The sequence below is a fragment of the Rhagoletis zephyria genome, unplaced genomic scaffold (genome assembly GCF_001687245.7).
Source record: "Rhagoletis zephyria isolate East Lansing unplaced genomic scaffold, Rhagoletis_zephyria_1.1 Rzeph_scaffold_01809, whole genome shotgun sequence".
Lineage (NCBI taxonomy): Eukaryota > Metazoa > Arthropoda > Insecta > Diptera > Tephritidae > Rhagoletis > Rhagoletis zephyria.
The window spans coordinates 55,926-62,762 of NW_016158893.1; the positions used below are offsets into that span (position 1 = coordinate 55,926).

Here is a 6,837-nt window from a genome sequence, read left to right on the forward strand (position 1 = left end):
GCATTAATTTATATTTAGTTATTGAATATGCGAAATATGTCGGTGACAAGCCGAAACGGCGTTTGATGAAAGACCCGAATCGAAAAACGCGAAGATTAGCTAACAGACACGCAGTTTGGCGTCAATATAAAAACCAAGAACCACCTTATGATGAATTGCCGCTATTTACAAGTCGAATATTAAATTAACACCTTAGCCATTCAACGCAAATGCGTTTTGCTAAAGCGAACGCAGTTTTCAAAGATGGCGGCTAAAAAGTATGACACATTTGCAGATAAAATAAATGTGGTACTTACCTAATAACCAATTATGTCACCCTCAAAATACTCAAACAAGCATTCTAAGACTTATTTATTAAATAATATAGGTAGCATATATTAAACAATTGCCACACGAGGAAAACTATAACTTCTATAACGAAAAAATTTTCACGAAGACGACGCGGAAAGCCATTCGTTTTTAAGAACACAAAGTTATCGAAAATCGACGAATAATGAGAGACCACGAAACGTAAGGCCCTGTCTCCACAGGAAAACACTGATGTCGTGATTACCATGTCACAAAATATATTTCCAATGGAGACCGCCTATTTCTCATGTGCTGCAATATATGTCAGCGCTTATTGCTTGACATCTATTGCAGGCAATTCGATAGTTGGACAGCCATATTTTCATTTGAAAGAAAGCGTGCTGGTGGTAACATCGATGAAATTTTTATATTAAATCAAAATAAAAGTCTGTTCCTTATTGGATTATTTATGATTACGTTTTAGGAAATTATTCAGCAAGTTTTTTAAAGATTTAAATGTTTTTAAACACCGAAATTGAGAGAATGTTGGGGAACATTTTAGTAGACGGACGGCAAATTCTAGAAAAAAGGGTTATGAGGGGGGTTAGAATAGGACCCCCTGATTTCAAAAATACCCCTCCTTTTTTCTAGCAACCCTATAGTTCTTATATCATTTATTGTCAAAGTTTTCATATAAACGATGAGCAAGATAGCAGAATAAATTACAACTTGGTGCTACCAGACTGGAATTTTGAATAATAAAAGGGGATTTTTAATTCGGAATTTTAACTTAGTAGAATTCTCCGTTCTGTTTTGCGAAGAAAAGGAGCTGAACACCGTTTGCAGAACACCTTTCTGCGTAGGCGGCCTTCGGCCGCACTTAGGGCTTATAACCCTCAGACAGTAGAATTCTCCTATGTTTTGCGAAGAAAAGGAGCTGAACACCGTTTGCAGAACACCTTTCTGCGTAGGCGGCCGTTGGTAGGCCTTAGGGCTTATAACCCTCAGACAGTAGAATTCTCCTATGTTTTGCGAAGAAAAGGAGCTGAACACCGTTTGCAGAGAACACTTTTCTGCGTAGGCGGACTACGGCCGCACTTAGGGATTATAACTCTTAGGCAGTAGAATTCTCCTTTCTGTTTTGCGAAGAAAAGGAGCTGAACACCTTTTGCAGAGAACACCTTTCTGCGTAGGCGGCCTTCGACCGAACTTAAAGCAAACAAATAGGGCGGGACCAACACCGCCTACGTCATGGGCAATATTTTTGCGCAGGGGTTCGTGACCGGAACCCCTCATTGATAATAATACACGCCCAGAATAAAAGTAGCGGTAAATTTTCATTTTCTTTTGTATTCCTTTTTAAACATTGCCTTCTTTGTATGTATTGTTTTGTACAATATGGCAACACATGTTATGTGTCAGTTTGCAACCATGTGTTATTGTAAATATGCGTGAAATTCAATGTAATTTACAAGTCGATAAAAGTTTAATTAAAGTGATTTATATACAAGATAAAATAAAAGAAAAGTGTGTAAAGTATTAAGTACAGTGTTATGTGCATTTATATATATGAAAGTATGTGACAAATGCAGTTTTTGTTAAGGACCCCAAGTGGAACGACTTAAACAATTTTAACAACAAATAACTTATAAAAAATGATATTGTTTATATTTTTTAGTTATACATGTTTTAGAGGATACCTCCCTTAACATCCTGACCAAGTTTCATTTGTTAATTCCACCTGGTTTTCTTAAAACACAAGGTGCGGCTGACTACTAAAGCCCACCCGAATGTTGTCTGGTGGCGTCCTGCGGCAAATGCTTATTTCAAGACATCCAAGTGCCCACACACAAAAACTTGCAATCACATTGCTCGTCAAAATGACAGTTGGTAGGCCATCGGTGTTTGCCTGTGGAGTTCTGCGGTAAGGAGCATAGGTTAAGACCGGAATTCACTACACAATTTGCTTGGCGAACCAAACTAAATATCCATTTATTAAAGTGTTCGGCATACATCAAGATAACCAACCGTTCAGCTACAGAAAAACTAAAAATGCAGATCGCTAGTACTTTTTACTCTGATTTCAACTATATATGTAAATATTATTTGCCACAATTAAAAATTAAAGCGGATATAAAAGGTTAAACAAAAAAACTGATATTTTAAAATATTAATATTTTCTAAACTGCGTAACCGATTCAAAAGATAATGGTGTCAAAATAAAGGTAATTAATTTATCTTCAAGCTGATTTATGAAATGTGTATGCTGGTTTATATATTTAAGCCAAAATATTAAAAAACAAATAAAATGTTATAATTTTTTATTAATTAACATAATAATTTTTTAGAAAAAAGTGCATAATAAATGCTAGACATATATATTATTTAGAGAGTGCAAGTTCTTACCTTTACTTTGATATACATATTTTTTTATGATCTGCTTTTGAGGTTTAAGAATTCAGGGATAATACAAAATGTAAATCGTCGATGTTTTTGCAAAACCGCCTAAATCGCCGTTGTTGCAAAAAAGAGATTTGGTAACCTTGCACTCCAGGCACCGAGATTTATGCATAAAAATTGTTAAATCGTTATTAAAACAACAGATTCGTAAAATAATAGCTAGAGAAAATACTGCCTATCAAGGCAATGCCTTCAAAGAATAAATCGTTTTTTCGATCTCCTTTAAAATTTGAGTGCCGTAAGATAGGCGGCTTTGCAATTGGGCGATGGGCGGTATTGCAAAAACTTCGACGAAATGCATTTACAAGCAAGTGCCAACCTTACACCTTCACACAATTAAAGGCCCTTCTCTGGTAACACAGAAAGGAGAATTCTACTTAGTGAGGGTTATAATCCCTAAGAGCAGCCGAAGGCCGCCAACGCAGAAGGTGTTCTGTGCAAAAGGTGTTGCGCCCCTCTTCTTCGGAAACACAAAAAGGAAACTTCTACTTAGTGAGTGTTTAGGCCTCCACGCTAAATCAAATACTAATAAATTAAATTATCGGGTGTACCACCGTAATGTTAATTTAACAGATGCACACACATACACATTCGTATGTTAAACAAGACAAAAAGAAAAACTGCACTTTTCCTGTCAGTGCACTTTCTTTAAATTTCCCTGAAAACGGAACTCTTCAAACCGTTTAGAGGGTTCGACTTCAGTTTCAAACTTTTTAAACATTCTATTGGATTTCAATCACCAGCAATTACGGACGTTCCGCCACCACACCACTTCATAATCAAGGTAATATTGTAAGCCCCCTTGAATTTTAATATACCTATTAAATAAACCGCCAAACTTAATTGTATTTCAAACTAAAACCTGGTGCTTTTGTTTTCTTATTTTTTCAATAAAAAACACTGGTGCACTTATCGAGTCTATACCCATTAAGTCGCCAGGGTTTTTCATGGTCCTTCGAGCCGGAAACCGGCCCCCTTGCTATAAGCAACGTCTCAAAGATGATTCAGCCACCACACCTAACTTTGTGAATTCTGCCGCAGATTGGTCCTTGCCCGGGGATCTAGTCCGAACGTTCTCCGGTCCTCCTTGCAGCCTCTAGCTACGGGGCAAAATGGAAGAAAAAGCTAATAAGGAAAAAAGGTGTGGTTGATCATTTCATTGCACTTTTATTTAAACTCGGTATGTATTCATGAATACTAAATATAAAATTTTAACTGTTTTGTCACATTTGGTGAGCTCCTGATATAATCAGCCCGAACATGGAAGCTTGCGCCAGTAAACCGCCGATCGTTGTTGGCGGAGTGCCACATACCATGACCTGGGCGTACACATCAGCGCCAAGTGTTAGTCGAGTGGGGGTGGCCCGATAGAACTGTGGATCCGCCAGACGCATAAATTGAAACGGCGTCGCTATCGTTGGGTCGATGTTAGCCGCGGGGCTGAGTCGGTTGTATCGCGTAACTAGCCTGGCCTGAGTATTTACCCGTTCCGCGACCCCGTACTTTCCTCGCAGCACGAGGGAACATGTTTTCGCGCGGGCGTTGCTGGCTTCGAGCTGAAGCTCCCGTGCTAGGTCCCTGTCGATGGTACTGCTGGGGGCGCAAGAGTCAATCAACGCCCGCACCAGATGAAGTCGGCCGCCTGACTCGATCCGTACAATTGCGGTTGGGGCGATGGCTACGAATGAGCGCATTATTGGTGCTGGAACCGCGATTGTTTTTAACTTGCCTGTCCGGAATCCACCCGTTGGAATGCGTTGGATGGTGAGGGAGGAACGGTCGCCACGTCGGTGTCGTGCGGCCCTTATTGCTTGCCAGCGCGACGAGCGAAAAGGACGAGTTTCCGCGCCATCACGCTGGCTGCAATTACGCTTGCGCCAAAATGAGCGAAAAGGACGAGTTTCCGCGTCATCTCGGTGGCCAGAATTGGTTCCGCGCCGATATGAGCGAAAAGGACTAGTTTCCGCGTCATCTCGTTGACCGCCCGTTGGCTGTGTGTGTGTCAGCACTGCTGGCATGGGACTGTCTGCTTCAAGTTCGTGCTGTAGCGGCGGTCGAAAATTGCGGGTTTTCAAGCCGCCGTCTGGTGGTGAAGGGATTATCTCTTCCCGTCTTTTCACCTCTTCTTCCTCTACCTGCTTCGCCCATGACGTCGTTTAGTCGGAAACGTGGAGCGAAATCGCTCCGTCAGAGCCGTCGTCGTTATCGGGGTGATTTTCCGTCGTTTCCCTTGGATCGCCGTAGTCTTCAATATGCAGGGAGGTATGGTGCTTTTCGTCGCAGCGGTGGCATCGGTCATTGCTTCCACATATTTCTATCCGATGGAATGGCGACAAACAGTTGGGACAGTACCGATGTATCAAAATCGCCCGCAACCTTTCCTCGGCGGATTTCCCTCGGTATATGGGGCAGAGTCGTACTCCGTGGTTGTTACCGCACAACCGACAGGGAATCTTAAAATGATCGACCCGTTTCTCGGTCTTAGTGCGGGTGGCCATGAAGCGAGGCATTCTGTAAAGTTAAACTTTTTATGGCCGTATGCACAATTATGGTGCATTGTGTATTTTAAACCTTAGCTGGGTGGCAAGTTATACATATATACATACGCATATTTAATTGCTAATATGATTTACATTTCTTTTACTATTTTTATTTTATTTTATTATTATTATTATTTTTATTTTTTGAGGACTAATTCCATGCCCTGCAGTGTATAGTGGCTGAATAGTAATTCGCTTATCTCGTACAATAGGTGAGAGAATGGCTATGGTGTTTTTACCTTGGCCTCCCACCCGAAAGAATAAACAATTTCATTATTTGTTCGCATGGTGCGGAACTTCCCTGAATCGGTTCAACACAAATGCTTGTGAATGTGCTTGGTAGTATCACAACTTAATGATTTATTTTGATATTACTAAGTTGGAGGTCACTTCAAAATTCATTAACTCATGATTTTATTAAAAGGAAATGCATATTTAATAAGCTCTGCTTTGTCCCGAGCAGATCTAAGTCGTTCGCCGGTATCGAGTTGCGTAGTAGATTTTCAGTTGACCGATCGTAGGGCATCCTAACCCTGGCTGCGCTGTCAACCAAGAGCGTAAACTAAAATTTACGTTCTTATATTAGAGATGTGATGAGTCGACACATATGAGTATTCATAGCTACTCGGTACCGATTTAAAAGTATCCAATACTTTCGACACTGTGACAGACTATTAAACAACTTCTAACAAGAGCGAACGGCAGCCAACGTATGGAAGAATTTTTAGAGGTAAAGCTCATTAGCGAACTTTGAGGCGGTATCGTACAAACTGCATTGAAATAAATAAGTCAGTATATATATGCATATATATATATTTTTATTTTTTTTTTTTTTTCATTTATTTTTGTTAAGAAGCTATGTACGGGACTCTTTGGCTGCGTTTCTTTATACATTCCGGATAATCCTATTTCACAGCCGGAATAAACAGAATGCGTTTGAAATATACGTCAACATATCATCAGGAACGCTCTAAGGAATAAATAAACAAAATAGTTTATTCCAAACATTCAGAATGAATAAAGAAATGCAGCCTTTGTGAAACAAAAATTAGATTAAAGAGAGCCAGTAGTTGTCAAAACTTTAGTAAAGTGGTCAAAGTTTCGTTTTTATGTGAACCCTTATTATTCTTTCGTTCTTTCGAAAAACCGGATGGGCCCGAAATTGTGCAACAAGTGACTGAAGTGAGTTTCTATTGCCATGGTAAAGTGCATTGAATAGGTATCGGTTACCACACCGAAACTTTAGGTACCGAGTATTCTGGCAATTATGCACATCACTATTTTTTAAATTGACACTTTCATTGATGTCAATCGCAGCACATATACGAATTTCCTCAATGGCAGCGAGTGGGTACAATGCGGTAAGTTGAGTATTTTTGCTTGTATTATTTTAATTTGATGTTTTTTTTTCTTCTACTTTCAGCTTCCTTTGGAGATATTCCACCCAACACCTACATTCATCCAAGTACGGTATGTTTACAACTCGCAACCGAGTTCGCCTGAAGGATGAATGAGGAATTCTAGTATGCAGAATGGAAAGTGCCTGGCC

The 6,837-nt window shown here is 39.9% G+C and overlaps 1 protein-coding gene and 1 long non-coding RNA gene across 2 annotated transcripts in view; both read right to left on the reverse strand.

Moving 5' to 3' along the window:
• lark (RNA-binding protein lark) overlaps positions 1–497 on the reverse strand; it is a 40,216-nt gene extending 39,719 nt beyond the window's left edge. The window contains exon 1 of the mRNA XM_017619217.1: positions 297–497. The gene's annotated coding sequence lies outside the window, so the exon portion shown is untranslated. The remainder of the gene's footprint in view (positions 1–296) is intronic.
• Positions 498–5,396: 4,899 nt separating this feature from the next.
• Positions 5,397–6,495, reverse strand: LOC108365230 (uncharacterized). Its single transcript, XR_001847894.1, has 3 exons — positions 6,406–6,495; positions 5,979–6,058; positions 5,397–5,850 (listed from the first exon to the last, which is right to left on the reverse strand). It is a non-coding gene; the product is annotated as an uncharacterized LOC108365230 (long non-coding RNA).
• Positions 6,496–6,837: the final 342 nt, after the last annotated feature.